Source organism: Balaenoptera physalus, assembly GCF_965194825.1.
Source record: "Balaenoptera physalus genome assembly, contig: HAP1_SCAFFOLD_122, whole genome shotgun sequence".
Classification (NCBI taxonomy): Eukaryota; Metazoa; Chordata; class Mammalia; order Artiodactyla; family Balaenopteridae; genus Balaenoptera; species Balaenoptera physalus.
Window position 1 is genome coordinate 342,702 of NW_028126439.1, and position 23,614 is coordinate 366,315.

Sequence of the window (23,614 nt, forward strand, 5' to 3'; positions counted from 1 at the left end):
ACACAACAAACGCTCCTACTTCTACTACACACACTATTACTCCTGCCACGACCACGAGCGCTCATACTTCTATGAAACACATTACTACTCCCACCAATATTATGAGCATCACTACTTCCTCCACAGACACTTCTAATGCTACCACCACCATGAGAGAACCTACTTCTGCAAGACAAAATACTACTCCCACCAACAAGATGATTCCTACTTCTACCACCGAAACTACTACTCCTACCTCCACCAAGAGCGAAACTACTTCTACCACAGACATAGTGCACCTACCACCACCATGAGTGCTCCTACTTCTACCACAGACATTAATACTCCAAGCACCGTCACAAGCACTCCTACTTCTACAACAGACTGAACTACTCCTTCCACCACCACGAGCGCTCCAATTTCTCCCAAAGTAACTACTACTCCTACCACCAACACGAACTCTCCTAATTCTACCAGAAAAACTACTACTACCACCACCACGAGCGCTACTACTTCTACCACAGACTGTGCAACTCCTACCACGACCACGAGTGAAACTACTTCTAACACAGACCTACTACCACAGATCTCCCTACCTAGATCCTACTTCTACCAACGACCCTACTAGTCCTACCAACACCACCAGTGCTCCTACTTCTACCACAGACACAACTACTCCTACCACCACCACGAGCTCCACTATTATGACCACAGACACTTCTACTCCTACTACCACCACGAGCGCTCCTAATTCTACCACAAACACTACTACTCCTACGACCACCACAAGTGCTTCTACTTCTACCACAAACACTACAACTCCTACCCCCACCACGAACGCAACTACTTCTACCACAGACACTACTATTGCTATCACCACCACGAGCCCTCCTAATTCTACCAGAGACCGTGCGAATACTACCAGGAAGACTAGCGCTCCTACTTCTACCACAGACACTACTACTCCTACCACCACCATGAGTGCTCCTACTGCCACCACAGTACCTGCTCCTCTTACCTCCACCACGAGCACAACTACTTCTACTACAGACCGTGCAACTACTACCACCACTACTAGCGTTCCTACTTCTACCACAGACACTACTACTCCTACCACCACCACCAGCGCAACTACATCTACCACAGACAATACTACTCTTAACAGCACCAAAAATGCTCCTACTTCTACCACAGACACTGATACTCCAAGTGCCACCACGAGCGCTCCTACTTCTACCACAGATACTGCAACTCCTACCACCACCTCGAGTGCCCCTTCTTCTACCACAGAATCTGCTAATCCTACCACCACCATGATTGCAACTACTTCTACCACAGACCCTGCTACTCTTACCACCAGCACAATCGCTCCTAATTCTATCACAGACACTACTCTTCCTACCACCACCACGAGTGTTTCTACTTCTACCACAGACACTACTACTCCTACCCTCACCATGAGCGCAACTACTTCTACCACAGACACTACTACTTCTACCACCACCATAAGTGCAACTATTACTACCACAGAAACTACTCTTTCTACCACCACCACGAGCGCAACTACTTACACCACAGACACAACTATTTCTACCACCACCACGAGCGCTCCTACTTCTACCACAGACACTACTACTCTTGCCACCACCGCGAGCACTCCTACTTCTACCACAGACACTAATACTGCTACCACCACCATGAGCGCTCCTACTTCTATCACACACCGTGCAACTCTTACCACCACCACAAGCGCTCCTATTTCTTCCACAGGCCCTGCTCTTCCTACCACCACCACGAGAGCTCCTACTTCTATTACAGGAACAACTACTCCTACCCCCACCACGACCTCTCCTTCTTCTACGACAGACAATACTAACCCTACCACCACCATGAGCGCTCCTACTTCTACCACAGACACTATTACTCCTACCACCATCACTAGTGCTCCTACTTCTACCACAGAACCTGCTACTTCTACCACCACCACGAGCCCTCCTACTTCTACGACAGACCATACAACTACTACCACAATCACTAGAGCTCCTACTTCTACCACAGATACTACTACTCCTACCACCACCACGAGTGCAACTACTTATACAACAGACACAACTATTTCTACCACCACCACAGGTGCTCCTACTTCTACAACAGACACTACTACTCCTGCCACCACCATGAGCACTCCTACTTCTACCACAGACACTACTACTGCTACCACCCCCAGGAGTGCTCCTACTTCTACCACAGACCGTGCTACTCATACCACCTCCACAAGGCTCCTATTTCTTCCACAGGCCCTGTTAGTCCTACCACTACCACGAGAGCTCCTACTACTATTACAGAAACTACTACTCCTACCTCCACTATGAGCGCTCCTTCTTGTACCACAGACAATACTACTCCTACCACCACCATGAGTGCTCCTACTTCTACCACAGACACTACTACCCCTACCACCACCACGAGTGCAACTACTTCTACTACAGACACTACTACTCCTACCACCAAGACGAGCGCTCCTACTTCTACCACAGACATTACTACTCCCACTACAACCACAATCGCTCATACTTCTACAACAGACAGTACTACACCTACCACCACCACCAGCGCTCCTACTTCTACCACAGAAACTACTACTCCTACCACCACCACGAGCGCTCCTAATTCTACCAAAGAAAGTACTACTCCCACCACCACCAGGAGCTCTCCTACTTCTACCAGAGAAAGGACTACTTCCAAGACCACGAGTGCTTCTGCTTCTTCCACAGAGTGTGCAACTCCTACCACCACCAAGAGCACTCTTACTACTAACACAGAACATGCTACTCCTACCACCATGAAGAGTGCAACTACTTCTACGACAGACACTACTACTCTTACCACTACCACGAGTGCAACTACTTCTAACACAGACAATACTATTCCTGACAATAGCGCAAGCACTCCTACTTCTACCACAAAAAGTACTACTACTACCACGAGCACGAGCACAACAATTTCTAATACAGACACTACTACTCCTACTACCACCACAAGCACTCCTACTTCTACCACAGACCGTGCAACACCTACAACCTCCACTAGCCCTCCTACTTCTACCACAGACAGTATTACTCCCACCACCACCACGAGCACTCCTACTTCTACCACAGACCATACTACTCCTACTTGCAGCACGAGCTCAAGTACTTCTACCACAGAATATACTACTCCTAACAACACCACGAGGGCTGCTACTTCTAAAACAGACACTACTACACCTACCATCACCACAAGCACCAGTAGTTCGACGACAGACACTACTTCTCCTACCACCATGAAGAACGCTCCTACATATACCACAGAATCAACTACTACTACCACCACCACGAGCACTCCAACTTCTACCACAGAAACTACTACACCTACCACCATCATGAGCGCAACTATTTCTACCACAGAGAATACTACACCTACCACCAAGACGAGTGCTCCTCCTTCTACCACAGACACTACTACACCCACCACCACCACAAGCGCTCCTACTTCTACCACAGACTTTACTACACCATCCACCACCACAAGCACTCCTATTTCTACCAAAGAAACTACTACTCGTACCACCACCACGAGCTCTCCTACATCTACCAGAGAAAGTACTACTACCACCACGACGAGCGCTAGTACTTCTACTACAGACTGTGCAACTCCTACCACAACCACGAGCGCTCCTACTTCTAACACAGAACAAGCTACTCCTACAACCACCACAAGAGCAGCTACTTCTACCACAAGCCCTGCAACTCCTACCACCACCACGAGTGCTCCTACTTCTACCACAGAAACTACTACTCCCACCAGCACCACGGGCGCCCCTACTTCTACTACAGACACTACTACACCTACCTCCGCCAGGAACGCTCCTACCTCTACCACAGAAAATACTAATTCTACCATCAAAACGAGTGCAACTACTTCTACCACAGATACTACTACTCCTGCCAATATCACGAGTGCGCCTACTTCCCCAAAAAACCTCATGCTTCTCCCACCACCACGAGAGCACCTACTTCTACCACAGGCTCTGCTACTCCTACCACCACCACGAGTCATCCTACTTCTACCACAGAAACTATGACTCCTACCACCAAAACGAGCACTCCTTCTTTTATCGCATAAAATACTACCCCTACCACCACCACGAGCGCAATTACATCTACCGAAGACACTACTACTCTTAACACCACGACGAACGCTCCTACTTCTACCACAGACACTACTACTCCTGCCATGACCACGAGCGTTCATACTTCTATCAAACACATTACTACTCCCACCACCACTATGAGCATCACTACTTCCTCCACAGACACATCTAATCCTATCACCACCACGAGAGAACCTACTTCTACCACAGACATTAATACTCCAAGCACCGCCACGAGAGCTCCTACTTCTACAACAGACTGAACTACTCCTTCTACCACCACGAGCGCTCCTACTTCTACCAAAGTAACTACTACTCCTACCACCACCACGAACTATCCTAATTCTACCAGAAAAACTACTACTACCACCACCACAAGCGCTACTACTTCTACCACAGACTGTGCAACTCCTATCACCACCACGAGTGCTGCTACTGCTAACACAGAACATGCTACTCCTACCACCACCACGAGCGAAACTACTTCTAACACAGACCTACTACCACAGATCTACCTACCTAGATCCTACTTCTACCAACAGCCCTACTAGTCCTACCAACACCATGAATGCTCCTACTTCTACCACAGACACAACTACTCCTACCACCACCACGAGCTCCACTACTTTGATCACAGACACGTCTACTCCTACTACCACCACGAGCGCTCCTAATTCTACCACAAACACTACTACTCCTATGACCACCACGAGTGCTTCTACTTCTACCACAAACACTACTACTCCTACCCCCACCACGAACGCAACTACTTCTACCACAGACACTGCTGTTGCTATCACCACCACGATCCCTCCTAATTCTACCAGAGACCGTGCGAATACTCCCAGGAAGACTAGTGCTCCTACTTCTACCACAGACACTACTACTCCTACCACCACCATGAGCGCTCCTACTGCTACCACAGTAACTGCTACTCCTACCTCCACCACGAGCACAACTACTTCTACCACAGACCGTGCATCTACTACCACCACTACTAGCGTTCCTACTTCTACCACAGACACTACTACTCCTACCACCACCAGGAGTGCTCCTACTTCTACCCAGAACATGCTACTCCTAACACCACCACCATCGCCACTACTTCTACCACAGACACTAGTACTCCTACCACCACCATGAGCACTATTTCTACCACAGTCACTACTACTCTTAACACCACCATGAGCACTCATGCTTCTATGAAAGACATTACTACTCCTACCACCCCCACAAGCACCACTGCTTCTACCACAGACACTACTACTACTATCACCACCACGAGAGCATCTACTTGTACCACAGACCCTGCTACTCCTACCACAACCATTAGCACTCCTACTTCTACCAGAGAAATTACTACTCCTACCACCACCATGAGCACAGCTACATCTAACACAGACACTACTTCTCCTAACACCACCACGAGAGCTCCTAATTCTACCACAGACAGTACTACTCCTACCACCACCATGAATGCTCATACTTCTACCAAAGACAATACTACTCCTACCACCACTATGAGCACCACTACTTCTACCACAGTCACTTCTAATCCTACCACCAACACGAGCACTCCTACATCTACCACAGAAACTACTACTCCTACCTCCACCACGAGCGTTACTAATTCTACCACAGACATACTACTCCTACCACCACCACTACCGCTCCTACTTCTACCACAGACACTACTATTCCTACCAACACCACGAGCACTCCTACTTCTACCATCAAAAGTAGTAATACCAAGACCACGTGCGCTCCTACTTCTTCCACAGTCTGTGCATCGCCTACCACCACCAAAAGTGCTCCTACTTCTAACACAGAACATGATACTCCTACCACCATCACGATTGCAACTACTTCTAATACAGACCCTGCTACTCGTACCACCACCACGAGAGCACCTACTTCTACTAGAGCCCCTGCAACTCCTACCACCACCATGAATGCTTCTACATCTACCACAGAAAGTACTACTCCCACCAGCAACACGAGCATTCCTACTTCTACTACAGAAACTACTACTCTTACCAGCACCAGGAGCGCAACTACTTCTACCACAGACACTACTATTCCTGCTAATATCACGAGTGCTCCTACTTCTACCACAGAACCTTCTACTACTACCACGAGCACAAGTGCAACAACTTCTACCACAGTCACTACTACTCCTACCACCTCCACGAGCGTTCCTACTTTTACCACAGACCGTGCAACACCTACCCCCCCCCACTAGCGCTCTGACTTCTACCAAAGACAGTACTATTACTACCAACAACATGAGCGCTCCAACTGCTACCACAGACAATAGTACTCAAACTTCCATCACGAGCTCAAGTACTTCTACCACAGAAACAACTTCTCCTACCACCAACATGAGAGGTCCTACTTCTACCAAGGACACTACTACTCCTACCACCACCACGAATACTCCTACTTCCACCAAAGACCGTTCAACTACTATAGCCACCACTAGCGCTCCTACTTCTACCACAGACACTACCATACTTACCACTACCATGAGTGCTCCTACTTCTACAACAGGAACTACTACTCCTATCACCATAACGAGGTCTCCTACTTCTACCCGAGAAACTACTAGTACCACCACCACTACGAGCACTCCTACTTCTGCCACAAAACCTGCTACTCCTATCACCACGACGAGTGTAACTACTTCTACCACATAACCTGCTACACCTACCACCACCACGAGAGCACCTATTTCTACCACAGGCCCTGCTACTCCTTCCACCACCATGAGCAATCCTACTTCTACCGCAGAGTATACTACACTTACCATCAACAAGAGTGCTCCTACTTCTACCACAGAAACTACTACTCCTACCACCACCATGAGCACAACTACTTCTACCACAGACACTACTACTCCTACAACCACCACTAGAGCACCTAATTCTACCACAGGCCCTGCTAATACTACCACCACCATGAGTGATCCTACATCTACCCCAGACCGAGCAACTCCTACCATAACCACGAGCGCTCCCAAATTTACCACAGAACCTGCTACTCCTACCACTGCCATGAGCACTCCTACTTCTACCAAAGAATCAACTACTCCTACTGCGACCACGAGCACTCCTACTTCAACCGCAGAAACTACTACTGCTACCACAACCACGAGTGCAACTACTTCTACCACAAAACCTGCTACTCCTACCACCACCACGAGTGCAAGTATTTCTACCACAAAACCTGTTACTCCTACCACCACCACGAGAGCACCTACTTCTACCAAAAGCCCTGCAACTCCTTCCATCACTACGAGCGATCCTACTTCTACCACAGAAAATAATACTCCCACCAACACCAAGAGGGCTCCTACTTCAACCACAGACACTACCACTCCTAACAACACCACGAGCGCTCCTACTTATACCGTAGAAACTACTACTCCTACCACCAAAATGAGAGCTCCTACTTCGACCCCAGAAACTACTACTACCAACACCACCATGAGCGCAACTACTCCTACCACAAAATCAACTAATCCTACCACCACCATGAGCGCTCCTACTTCTACCACAGAAACTACTACTCCTAACACCGCCACGAGCGGAATTACTTCTACCACAGACACTACTACTCCTACCACCAACACGAGTGCTCCTACTTCCACCACAGACCGTACAACTCCTTCCACAAACACGAGCGCTCCTACTTCTTCCAAAGAAACTACTGCTCCTGCCATCACCACGAGCTCCCCTACTTCTAGCAGAGTAACTACTACTACCACCACCCCGAGCACTAATACTTCTCCCACAGACTGTGCAACTCCTACCACCACAACGAACGCTCCTATTTATAACATAGAACATGCTACTCCTACCACCACCATGAGCAAAACTACTTCTAACACAGGCCCTGCAACCCTTGCCACCACCATGAGTGCTCCTACTTCTACCACAGAAACTACTACTCCCACCAGCACCACGAGCGCTCCTACTTCTACTGCAGACACTACTACCCCTACCACTTACTGGAACGCTCCTATTTCTACCACAGACAATACTACTCCTACCTCCACCACGAGCATACCTATTCCTAACACAGACACTACTACTACTACCACGACCACGAGTGCTCTTACTTCTTCCATAGATCATGCAACTCCTACCACCACCACGAGTGCTCCTACTTCTACCACAGAATCTGCTATTCCTACCACCTCCACGAATGCAACTACTTCTAACCCTGACCCTGCTACTCCTACCACCACCACGAGAGCACCTACTTCTACCTCAGGCCCTTCTATTCCTACCACCACCATGATCGCTCCGAATTCTAACAGAGAAACTACTACTCCTACCAACACCGAGTGCTCCTACTTCTACTACAGAAAGTACTACTCCTACCACCACCATGAGTGCAAGTACTTCTACCACTGACACTACTACTCCAACCACCACCACGAGTGCTTCTAGTTCTACCACAGACACTACTACTCCTACCCCCACTACGAGCGCAAGCACTTCTTTAACAGACACTACTACTCCTTCCACCACCACGAGTGCTCCTACTTCTACAGCAGACACTACTACTCCTACCCCCAGCATGAGCGCAACTACTTCTACCACAGGCACTACTACTGCTATCACCACCACGAGCCCTCCTACTTCTACCAGAGACCGTGCAAATACTACAAGCAGGACTACCATTCCTATCTCTTCCACAGACACTACTACTCCTACCACCACCATGAGCGCTCCTACTTCTACCACAATACCTGCTACTCCTACCAGTACCACTACCGCTCCTACTTCTACCACAGACACTACTACTCCTACTACCACCACGAATGCCACTACTTCGACCACAGACACTACTACGCCTACCACTATGACGAGCGCTCCTATTTCTACCACAGACACTACTACTCCTACCACTACCATGAAAACTCCTACTTCTACCACAAACCATGCAACTACTTCCACCACCGCTAGCACTCCTACTTCTACCACAGACAATACTACTACCACTACCACGAGTGCAATTACTTCTACCACAGAAACTACTACTCCTACCAGCAACACGAGCGATCCTACTTCTACCACAGACACTACATCTCCTACCAAAACCACGACTGCTCCTACTTCTACCACAGACACAAGTACTCCTACCATCACCATGAGCGCAACTACTTCGACCACAGACACTACAACTCCTACAACCTCCACGAGCGCTCCTACTTCTACCACAGACACTACTACTCCTACCAACACCACGTACACTCCTACTTATAACACAGACCATGCAACTGCTACCACCAACAATAGCGCTCCTACTTCTACCACAGACACTACTACTTCTACCACCACCACGAGCGCAACTACTTCTACCACAGAAACTACTACTCCTACCACCACCATGAGCGCTCCTACTTCTAAGGCATACACTGCTACTCCTACCACCACCATGAGCACAACTACTTCTACCACTGTCACTACATCTCCTAACACCACCACAAGTGCTCATACTTCTATGAAATACATTACTACTCCTACCACACCCACGAGCACCACTGCTTCTACCAAATACAATACTACTCTTATCCCCACCACAAGAGCACCTATTTCTACCACAGATATAACTAGTCCTACCACCGACACAAGCTCTACTAGTTCTACCACAGAACCTGCTACTCCTAACACCACCACCAGTGCTATTACTTCTACCACAGACACTACTATTCCTATCACCACTACCAGCCTTCCTACTTCTTCCACAGACCATGCAACTACTACCACCACCACCAAAAGTGCTCCTACCTCTACCACAGAAAGTACTACTCCTACCACCACCACAAGCGCAACTATTTCTACTACAGACACTACTACACCTACCAGCACCACGAGAACTCCTACTTCTATCACACACACTACTACTCCTGCCAAAACCACGAGCACTCCTACTTCTACCACAGCCAATACTACTCCTACCTCCCCGAAGAGCACATGTACTTCTAACACAGAAACTACTACTCCTACCATCAACACGAGCGATCCTCCTTCTACCACAGACACTACTACTCCTACAACCACCACAAGTGCCACTTCGTCTACCACAGAGACTACTATTTCTACCACAACCACGAGAACACCTACTTGTACCACAGACCCTACTACTCCTACCACTATGACGAGCGCTCCTACTTGTACCACAGAAACTACTACTCCTACCAGAACAATGAGCGCAACTACCTCTAGCACAGACACTACTATACCTACCACCACCACAAGTGCTCCTACTTCTACCACAGACTCTACTACACCTACCACCACCACAAGCGTTCCAGTTTCTACCACAGACTGTGCAAATCCAACCACCACCATGAGCACTCCTACTTCTACAACAGAACCTGGTACTCCTATCAACACCACGAGGGCAACTAATTCTACCACAGACACTACTACTCCTCTCACCACCACGAGCACTCCTAATTCTACCACTGACACTACTACTCCTACCAAAACTAGCAAAACTACTTCAATCACAGAAACTACTCCTCCCACCACCACTACGAGAACTCCTACTTCTACCACAGACATTACTACTCCTACCAACACCACGAGCACTCCTACTTCTACCAAACAAAATACTACCACTAACACCACCACGATCACTCCTACTTCTATCACAGAAACTACTACTGCCGTCACCAGGGTCTCTCCTCCTTCTATCAAAGAACATGCAACTCCTACCACCACCAGGAGCGATCCAACTTCTACCACAGAACCTGCTAATCCTACCAAGACCACGAGTGCAACTACCTCTACCACAGGCCCTGCTACTACTACTACTACCACCACGAGCGATCCGACTTCTACCACAGAAACTACTACTCCTACCAACAACAAGCGTGCTCCTACTTCTATCACAGAAACTACTACACCTACCACCACCACGAGTGCAACTATTTCTACCACAGACCCTGCTACACCTACCACCACCACGAGCACTCCTACTTCTACCACAGAAACTTCTTCTCCTACCACCACCACGAGTTGAACTATATCTACCACAAACACTACTACTCCTAACACCACCACGAGTGCTCCTACTTCTACCCCAGGCACTGCTACTGCTGCCACAACCACGAGTGCTCATAGTTCTACCAAAGATATTACTGCTCCTACCAACACTATGAACACCATTACTTTGACCACAGACACTACTAATCCTACCACCACCACAAGAGAACCTAATTCTACCACAGTCACTACCACTCCAAGCACCACCAGGAGTGCTGCTACTTCTACCACAGACACTACTACTCTTACCAACACCACGAGCGCTCCTACTTCTACCCCAGGCACTGCTACTGCTGCCACAACCACGAGTGCTCATAGTTCTACCAAAGATATTACTGCTCCTACCAACACTATGAACACCATTACTTTGACCACAGACACTACTAATCCTACCACCACCACAAGAGAACCTAATTCTACCACAGTCACTACCACTCCAAGCACCACCAGGAGTGCTGCTACTTCTACCACAGACACTACTACTCTTACCAACACCACGAGCGCTCCTACTTCTACCCCAGGCACTGCTACTGCTGCCACAACCACGAGTGCTCATAGTTCTACCAAAGATATTACTGCTCCTACCAACACTATGAACACCATTACTTTGACCACAGACACTACTAATCCTACCACCACCACAAGAGAACCTAATTCTACCACAGTCACTACCACTCCAAGCACCACCAGGAGTGCTCCTACTTCTACCACAGACACTACTACTCTTACCAACACCACGAGCGCTCCTACTTCTATGAGAGAAACTACTACTATCAAGAGCACGAGCACTCCTTCTTCTTCCACAGACTGTGCAACTCCTACCACCAACAAGAGTGCACCTACTTCTAACACTGAACATTATACTCCTACCACCATCACGAGTGAAACTACTTCTAACATACATCCTGCTACTCCTACCACCACCACGAGATCACCTACTTCTACAACAGGTCCTGCAACTCCTACCACCACCATCAGCGCTCCTACTTCTACCACAGAAAGTACTAATCCCACCAGCACCACGAGCGCTCCGACTTCTACTACAGAAACTACTATTCCTACCACCACCAGGAGCACAACTACTTCTACCACAGACACTACTACTCCTGCCAATATCACAAGCACTCCTACTTCTACCACAGACAGTATTACTCCTTCCACCAACATGAGGTCTCCTATTTCTTCCAAAGAAACTACTACCCCCACCATCACCACGAGCTCTCCTACTTCTAACAGAGAAACTACTACTACCACCACCACGAGCGCTCCTACTTCTACCACAGACACTACTACTCCTACCACCACCACGAGAGCACCTACTTCTACCACAGACCATGCTATTCCTACCACCACCACGAACACACCTACTTCTACCTCAGAAACTACTACTCCTACCACCACCACCAGCGCTCCTACTTCTACCACAGAAACTACTACTCCTACCACCACCACGAGCGCTCCTAATTCTACCAAAGAAAGTACTACTCCCACCACCACCAGGAGCTCTCCTACTTCTACCAGAGAAAGGACTACTTCCAAGACCACGAGTGCTTCTGCTTCTTCCACAGAGTGTGCAACTCCTACCACCACCAAGAGCACTCTTACTACTAACACAGAACATGCTACTCCTACCACCATGAAGAGTGCAACTACTTCTACGACAGACACTACTACTCTTACCACTACCACGAGTGCAACTACTTCTAACACAGACAATACTATTCCTGACAATAGCGCGAGCACTCCTACTTCTACCACAAAAAGTACTACTACTACCACGAGCACGAGCACAACAATTTCTAATACAGACACTACTACTCCTACTACCACCACAAGCACTCCTACTTCTACCACAGACCGTGCAACACCTACAACCTCCACTAGCCCTCCTACTTCTACCACAGACAGTATTACTCCTACCACCACCACGAGCACTCCTACTTCTACCACAGACCATACTACTCCTACTTGCAGCACGAGCTCAAGTACTTCTACCACAGAATATACTACTCCTAACAACACCACGAGGGCTGCTACTTCTAAAACAGACACTACTACACCTACCATCACCACAAGCACCAGTAGTTCGACGACAGACACTACTTCTCCTACCACCATGAAGAACGCTCCTACATATACCACAGAATCAACTACTACTACCACCACCACGAGCACTCCAACTTCTACCACAGAAACTACTACACCTACCACCATCATGAGCGCAACTATTTCTACCACAGAGAATACTACACCTACCACCAAGACGAGTGCTCCTCCTTCTACCACAGACACTACTACACCCACCACCACCACAAGCGCTCCTACTTCTACCACAGACTTTACTACACCATCCACCACCACAATCACTCCTATTTCTACCAAAGAAACTACTACTCATACCACCACCACGAGCTCTCCTACATCTACCAGAGAAAGTACTACTACCACCACGACGAGCACTAGTACTTCTACTACAGACTGTGCAACTCCTACCACAACCACGAGCGCTCCTACTTCTAACACAGAACAAGCTACTCCTACAACCACCACAAGAGCAGCTACTTCTACCACAAGCCCTGCAACTCCTACCACCACCACGAGTGCTCCTACTTCTACCACAGAAACTACTACTCCCACCAGCACCACGGGCGCCCCTACTTCTACTACAGACACTACTACACCTACCTCCGCCAGGAACGCTCCTACCTCTACCACAGAAAATACTAATTCTACCATCAAAACGAGTGCAACTACTTCTACCACAGATACTACTACTCCTGCCAATATCACGAGTGCGCCTACTTCCCCAAAAAACCTCATGCTTCTCCCACCACCACGAGAGCACCTACTTCTACCACAGGCTCTGCTACTCCTACCACCACCACGAGTCATCCTACTTCTACCACAGAAACTATGACTCCTACCACCAAAACGAGCACTCTTTCTTTTATCGCATAAAATACTACCCCTACCACCACCACGAGCGCAATTACATCTACCGAAGACACTACTACTCTTAACACCACGACGAACGCTCCTACTTCTACCACAGACACTACTACTCCTGCCATGACCACGAGCGTTCATACTTCTATCAAACACATTACTACTCCCACCACCACTATGAGCATCACTACTTCCTCCACAGACACATCTAATCCTATCACCACCACGAGAGAACCTACTTCTACCACAGACATAGTACACCTGCCACCACCATGAGTGCTCCTACTTCTACCACAGACATTAATACTCCAAGCACCGCCACGAGAGCTCCTACTTCTACAACAGACTGAACTACTCCTTCTACCACCACGAGCGCTCCTACTTCTACCAAAGTAACTACTACTCCTACCACCACCACGAACTATCCTAATTCTACCAGAAAAACTACTACTACCACCACCACAAGCGCTACTACTTCTACCACAGACTGTGCAACTCCTATCACCACCACGAGTGCTGCTACTGCTAACACAGAACATGCTACTCCTACCACCACCACGAGCGAAACTACTTCTAACACAGACCTACTACCACAGATCTACCTACCTAGATCCTACTTCTACCAACAGCCCTACTAGTCCTACCAACACCATGAATGCTCCTACTTCTACCACAGACACAACTACTCCTACCACCACCACGAGCTCCACTACTTTGATCACAGACACGTCTACTCCTACTACCACCACGAGCGCTCCTAATTCTACCACAAACACTACTACTCCTATGACCACCACGAGTGCTTCTACTTCTACCACAAACACTACTACTCCTACCCCCACCACGAACGCAACTACTTCTACCACAGACACTGCTGTTGCTATCACCACCACGATCCCTCCTAATTCTACCAGAGACCGTGCGAATACTCCCAGGAAGACTAGTGCTCCTACTTCTACCACAGACACTACTACTCCTACCACCACCATGAGCGCTCCTACTGCTACCACAGTAACTGCTACTCCTACCTCCACCACGAGCACAACTACTTCTACCACAGACCGTGCATCTACTACCACCACTACTAGCGTTCCTACTTCTACCACAGACACTACTACTCCTACCACCACCAGGAGTGCTCCTACTTCTACCCAGAACATGCTACTCCTAACACCACCACCATCGCCACTACTTCTACCACAGACACTAGTACTCCTACCACCACCATGAGCACTATTTCTACCACAGTCACTACTACTCTTAACACCACCATGAGCACTCATGCTTCTATGAAAGACATTACTACTCCTACCACCCCCACAAGCACCACTGCTTCTACCACAGACACTACTACTACTATCACCACCACGAGAGCATCTACTTGTACCACAGACCCTGCTACTCCTACCACAACCATTAGCACTCCTACTTCTACCAGAGAAATTACTACTCCTACCACCACCATGAGCACAGCTACATCTAACACAGACACTACTTCTCCTAACACCACCACGAGAGCTCCTAATTCTACCACAGACAGTACTACTCCTACCACCACCATGAATGCTCATACTTCTACCAAAGACAATACTACTCCTACCACCACTATGAGCACCACTACTTCTACCACAGTCACTTCTAATCCTACCACCAACACGAGCACTCCTACATCTACCACAGAAACTACTACTCCTACCTCCACCACGAGCGTTACTAATTCTACCACAGACATACTACTCCTACCACCACCACTACCGCTCCTACTTCTACCACAGACACTACTATTCCTACCAACACCACGAGCACTCCTACTTCTACCATCAAAAGTAGTAATACCAAGACCACGTGCGCTCCTACTTCTTCCACAGTCTGTGCATCGCCTACCACCACCAAAAGTGCTCCTACTTCTAACACAGAACATGATACTCCTACCACCATCACGATTGCAACTACTTCTAATACAGACCCTGCTACTCGTACCACCACCACGAGAGCACCTACTTCTACTAGAGCCCCTGCAACTCCTACCACCACCATGAATGCTTCTACATCTACCACAGAAAGTACTACTCCCACCAGCAACACGAGCATTCCTACTTCTACTACAGAAACTACTACTCTTACCAGCACCAGGAGCGCAACTACTTCTACCACAGACACTACTATTCCTGCTAATATCACGAGTGCTCCTACTTCTACCACAGAACCTTCTACTACTACCACGAGCACAAGTGCAACAACTTCTACCACAGTCACTACTACTCCTACCACCTCCACGAGCGTTCCTACTTTTACCACAGACCGTGCAACACCTACCCCCCCCCACTAGCGCTCTGACTTCTACCAAAGACAGTACTATTACTACCAACAACATGAGCGCTCCAACTGCTACTACAGACAATAGTACTCAAACTTCCATCACGAGCTCAAGTACTTCTACCACAGAAACAACTTCTCCTACCACCAACATGAGAGGTCCTACTTCTACCAAGGACACTACTACTCCTACCACCACCACGAATACTCCTACTTCCACCAAAGACCGTTCAACTACTATAGCCACCACTAGCGCTCCTACTTCTACCACAGACACTACCATACTTACCACTACCATGAGTGCTCCTACTTCTACAACAGGAACTACTACTCCTATCACCATAACGAGGTCTCCTACTTCTACCCGAGAAACTACTAGTACCACCACCACTACGAGCACTCCTACTTCTGCCACAAAACCTGCTACTCCTATCACCACGACGAGTGTAACTACTTCTACCACATAACCTGCTACACCTACCACCACCACGAGAGCACCTATTTCTACCACAGGCCCTGCTACTCCTTCCACCACCATGAGCAATCCTACTTCTACCGCAGAGTATACTACACTTACCATCAACAAGAGTGCTCCTACTTCTACCACAGAAACTACTACTCCTACCACCACCATGAGCACAACTACTTCTACCACAGACACTACTACTCCTACAACCACCACTAGAGCACCTAATTCTACCACAGGCCCTGCTAATACTACCACCACCATGAGTGATCCTACATCTACCCCAGACCGAGCAACTCCTACCATAACCACGAGCGCTCCCAAATTTACCACAGAACCTGCTACTCCTACCACTGCCATGAGCACTCCTACTTCTACCAAAGAATCAACTACTCCTACTGCGACCACGAGCACTCCTACTTCAACCGCAGAAACTACTACTGCTACCACAACCACGAGTGCAACTACTTCTACCACAAAACCTGCTACTCCTACCACCACCACGAGTGCAAGTATTTCTACCACAAAACCTGTTACTCCTACCACCACCACGAGAGCACCTACTTCTACCAAAAGCCCTGCAACTCCTTCCATCACTACGAGCGATCCTACTTCTACCACAGAAAATAATACTCCCACCAACACCAAGAGGGCTCCTACTTCAACCACAGACACTACCACTCCTAACAACACCACGAGCGCTCCTACTTATACCGTAGAAACTACTACTCCTACCACCAAAATGAGAGCTCCTACTTCGACCCCAGAAACTACTACTACCAACACCACCATGAGCGCAACTACTCCTACCACAAAATCAACTAATCCTACCACCACCATGAGCGCTCCTACTTCTACCACAGAAACTACTACTCCTAACACCGCCACGAGCGGAATTACTTCTACCACAGACACTACTACTCCTACCACCAACACGAGTGCTCCTACTTCCACCACAGACCGTACAACTCCTTCCACAAACACGAGCGCTCCTACTTCTTCCAAAGAAACTACTGCTCCTGCCATCACCACGAGCTCCCCTACTTCTAGCAGAGTAACTACTACTACCACCACCCCGAGCACTAATACTTCTCCCACAGACTGTGCAACTCCTACCACCACAACGAACGCTCCTATTTATAACATAGAACATGCTACTCCTACCACCACCATGAGCAAAACTACTTCTAACACAGGCCCTGCAACCCTTGCCACCACCATGAGTGCTCCTACTTCTACCACAGAAACTACTACTCCCACCAGCACCACGAGCGCTCCTACTTCTACTGCAGACAATACTACTCCTACCTCCACCACGAGCATACCTATTCCTAACACAGACACTACTACTACTACCACGACCACGAGTGCTCTTACTTCTTCCATAGATCATGCAACTCCTACCACCACCACGAGTGCTCCTACTTCTACCACAGAATCTGCTATTCCTACCACCTCCACGAATGCAACTACTTCTAACCCTGACCCTGCTACTCCTACCACCACCACGAGAGCACCTACTTCTACCTCAGGCCCTTCTATTCCTACCACCACCATGATCGCTCCGAATTCTAACAGAGAAACTACTACTCCTACCAACACCGAGTGCTCCTACTTCTACTACAGAAAGTACTACTCCTACCACCACCATGAGTGCAAGTACTTCTACCACTGACACTACTACTCCAACCACCACCACGAGTGCTTCTAGTTCTACCACAGACACTACTACTCCTACCCCCACTACGAGCGCAAGCACTTCTTTAACAGACACTACTACTCCTTCCACCACCACGAGTGCTCCTACTTCTACAGCAGACACTACTACTCCTACCCCCAGCATGAGCGCAACTACTTCTACCACAGGCACTACTACTGCTATCACCACCACGAGCCCTCCTACTTCTACCAGAGACCGTGCAAATACTACAAGCAGGACTACCATTCCTATCTCTTCCACAGACACTACTACTCCTACCACCACCATGAGCGCTCCTACTTCTACCACAATACCTGCTACTCCTACCAGTACCACTACCGCTCCTACTTCTACCACAGACACTACTACTCCTACTACCACCACGAATGCCACTACTTCGACCACAGACACTACTACGCCTACCACTATGACGAGCGCTCCTATTTCTACCACAGACACTACTACTCCTACCACTACCATGAACACTCCTACTTCTACCACAAACCATGCAACTACTTCCACCACCGCTAGCACTCCTACTTCTACCACAGACAATACTACTACCACTACCACGAGTGCAATTACTTCTACCACAGAAACTACTACTCCTACCAGCAACACGAGCGATCCTACTTCTACCACAGACACTACATCTCCTACCAAAACCACGACTGCTCCTACTTCTACCACAGACACAAGTACTCCTACCATCACCATGAGCGCAACTACTTCGACCACAGACACTACAACTCCTACAACCTCCACGAGCGCTCCTACTTCTACCACAGACACTACTACTCCTACCAACACCACGTACACTCCTACTTATAACACAGACCATGCAACTGCTACCACCAACAATAGCGCTCCTACTTCTACCACAGACACTACTACTTCTACCACCACCACGAGCGCAACTACTTCTACCACAGAAACTACTACTCCTACCACCACCATGAGCGCTCCTACTTCTAAGGCATACACTGCTACTCCTACCACCACCATGAGCACAACTACTTCTACCACTGTCACTACATCTCCTAACACCACCACAAGTGCTCATACTTCTATGAAATACATTACTACTCCTACCACACCCACGAGCACCACTGCTTCTACCAAATACAATACTACTCTTATCCCCACCACAAGAGCACCTATTTCTACCACAGATATAACTAGTCCTACCACTGACACAAGCTCTACTAGTTCTACCACAGAACCTGCTACTCCTAACACCACCACCAGTGCTATTACTTCTACCACAGACACTACTATTCCTATCACCACTACCAGCCTTCCTACTTCTTCCACAGACCATGCAACTACTACCACCACCACCAAAAGTGCTCCTACCTCTACCACAGAAAGTACTACTCCTACCACCACCACAAGCGCAACTATTTCTACTACAGACACTACTACACCTACCAGCACCACGAGAACTCCTACTTCTATCACACACACTACTACTCCTGCCAAAACCACGAGCACTCCTACTTCTACCACAGCCAATACTACTCCTACCTCCCCGAAGAGCACATGTACTTCTAACACAGAAACTACTACTCCTACCATCAACACGAGCGATCCTCCTTCTACCACAGACACTACTACTCCTACAACCACCACAAGTGCCACTTCGTCTACCACAGAGACTACTATTTCTACCACAACCACGAGAACACCTACTTGTACCACAGACCCTACTACTCCTACCACTATGACGAGCGCTCCTACTTGTACCACAGAAACTACTACTCCTACCAGAACAATGAGCGCAACTACCTCTAGCACAGACACTACTATACCTACCACCACCACAAGTGCTCCTACTTCTACCACAGACTCTACTACACCTACCACCACCACAAGCGTTCCAGTTTCTACCACAGACTGTGCAAATCCAACCACCACCATGAGCACTCCTACTTCTACAACAGAACCTGGTACTCCTATCAACACCACGAGGGCAACTAATTCTACCACAGACACTACTACTCCTCTCACCACCACGAGCACTCCTAATTCTACCACTGACACTACTACTCCTACCAAAACTAGCAAAACTACTTCAATCACAGAAACTACTCCTCCCACCACCACTACGAGAACTCCTACTTCTACCACAGACATTACTACTCCTACCAACACCACGAGCACTCCTACTTCTACCAAACAAAATACTACCACTAACACCACCACGATCACTCCTACTTCTATCACAGAAACTACTACTGCCGTCACCAGGGTCTCTCCTCCTTCTATCAAAGAACATGCAACTCCTACCACCACCAGGAGCGATCCAACTTCTACCACAGAACCTGCTAATCCTACCAAGACCACGAGTGCAACTACCTCTACCACAGGCCCTGCTACTACTACTACTACCACCACGAGCGATCCGACTTCTACCACAGAAACTACTACTCCTACCAACAACAAGCGTGCTCCTACTTCTATCACAGAAACTACTACACCTACCACCACCACGAGTGCAACTATTTCTACCACAGACCCTGCTACACCTACCACCACCACGAGCACTCCTACTTCTACCACAGAAACTTCTTCTCCTACCACCACCACGAGTTGAACTATATCTACCACAAACACTACTACTCCTAACACCACCACGAGTGCTCCTACTTCTACCCCAGGCACTGCTACTGCTGCCACAACCACGAGTGCTCATAGTTCTACCAAAGATATTACTGCTCCTACCAACACTATGAACACCATTACTTTGACCACAGACACTACTAATCCTACCACCACCACAAGAGAACCTAATTCTACCACAGTCACTACCACTCCAAGCACCACCAGGAGTGCTGCTACTTCTACCACAGACACTACTACTCTTACCAACACCACGAGCGCTCCTACTTCTACCCCAGGCACTGCTACTGCTGCCACAACCACGAGTGCTCATAGTTCTACCAAAGATATTACTGCTCCTACCAACACTATGAACACCATTACTTTGACCACAGACACTACTAATCCTACCACCACCACAAGAGAACCTAATTCTACCACAGTCACTACCACTCCAAGCACCACCAGGAGTGCTGCTACTTCTACCACAGACACTACTACTCTTACCAACACCACGAGCGCTCCTACTTCTACCCCAGGCACTGCTACTGCTGCCACAACCACGAGTGCTCATAGTTCTACCAAAGATATTACTGCTCCTACCAACACTATGAACACCATTACTTTGACCACAGACACTACTAATCCTACCACCACCACAAGAGAACCTAATTCTACCACAGTCACTACCACTCCAAGCACCACCAGGAGTGCTCCTACTTCTACCACAGACACTACTACTCTTACCAACACCACGAGCGCTCCTACTTCTATGAGAGAAACTACTACTATCAAGAGCACGAGCACTCCTTCTTCTTCCACAGACTGTGCAACTCCTACCACCAACAAGAGTGCACCTACTTCTAACACTGAACATTATACTCCTACCACCATCACGAGTGAAACTACTTCTAACATACATCCTGCTACTCCTACCACCACCACGAGATCACCTACTTCTACAACAGGTCCTGCAACTCCTACCACCACCATCAGCGCTCCTACTTCTACCACAGAAAGTACTAATCCCACCAGCACCACGAGCGCTCCGACTTCTACTACAGAAACTACTATTCCTACCACCACCAGGAGCACAACTACTTCTACCACAGACACTACTACTCCTGCCAATATCACAAGCACTCCTACTTCTACCACAGACAGTACTACTCCTTCCACCAACATGAGGTCTCCTATTTCTTCCAAAGAAACTACTACCCCCACCATCACCACGAGCTCTCCTACTTCTAACAGAGAAACTACTACTACCACCACCACGAGCGCTCCTACTTCTACCACAGACACTACTACTCCTACCACCACCACGAGAGCACCTACTTCTACCACAGACCATGCTATTCCTACCACCACCACGAACACACCTACTTCTACCTCAGAAACTACTACTCCTACCACCACCACCAGCGCAACTACATCTACCACAGACAATACTACTCTTAACAGCACCAAAAAAGCTCCTACTTCTACCACAGACACTAATACTCCAAGCACCACCACGAGCACTCCTACTTTTACCACAGATACTGCAACTCCTACCACCACCTCGAGTATCCCTTCTTCTACCACAGAATCTGCTAATCCTACCACCACCATGATTGCAACTACTTCTACCACAGACCCTGCTACTCCTACCACGACCACAATTGCTCTTAATTCTATCACAGACACTACTATTCCTACCACCACCACAAGTGCTTCTACTTCTACCACAGACACTACTACTGCTACCACCACCACAAGCGTAACTATTTCTACCACAGAATCTACTACTCCTACCACCACCACAAGCGCTCCTACTTCTACCACAGACACTACTACTCCTACCACCTCCACGAGTGCAACTACTTGTACATCAAAACCTGCTACTCTTACCACCAGCACCAGAACACCTACTTCTACCACAGGCCCTGCTACATCTATCTCCATGATGAGCGATCCTACTTCTACCACAGAAACTACTTCTCCTACAAACACCAAGAGTGCCCCTACTTCTACCACAGAAAATACTACTCCTACCAAAATCACGGACGAAACTACTTCTACCTCAGACACTACTACTCATACCACCACCATGAGCGCTCCTACTTCTACCACAGAAACTACTACTCCTACCACCACAACGAGCGCCACTACTTCTACCACAGACACTACTACACCTACCACCACCACGAGCGCTGACACTTCTACCACAGAAACTACTACTCCTACCACCACAACGAGAGCTCTTATTTCAACCCCGCAAACGACTACTACCACCACCAATTCAAGCGCTCCTACTGCTACCACAGTCCATGCAACTCCTACAACCACCACAAGCGCTACTACTTCCACCA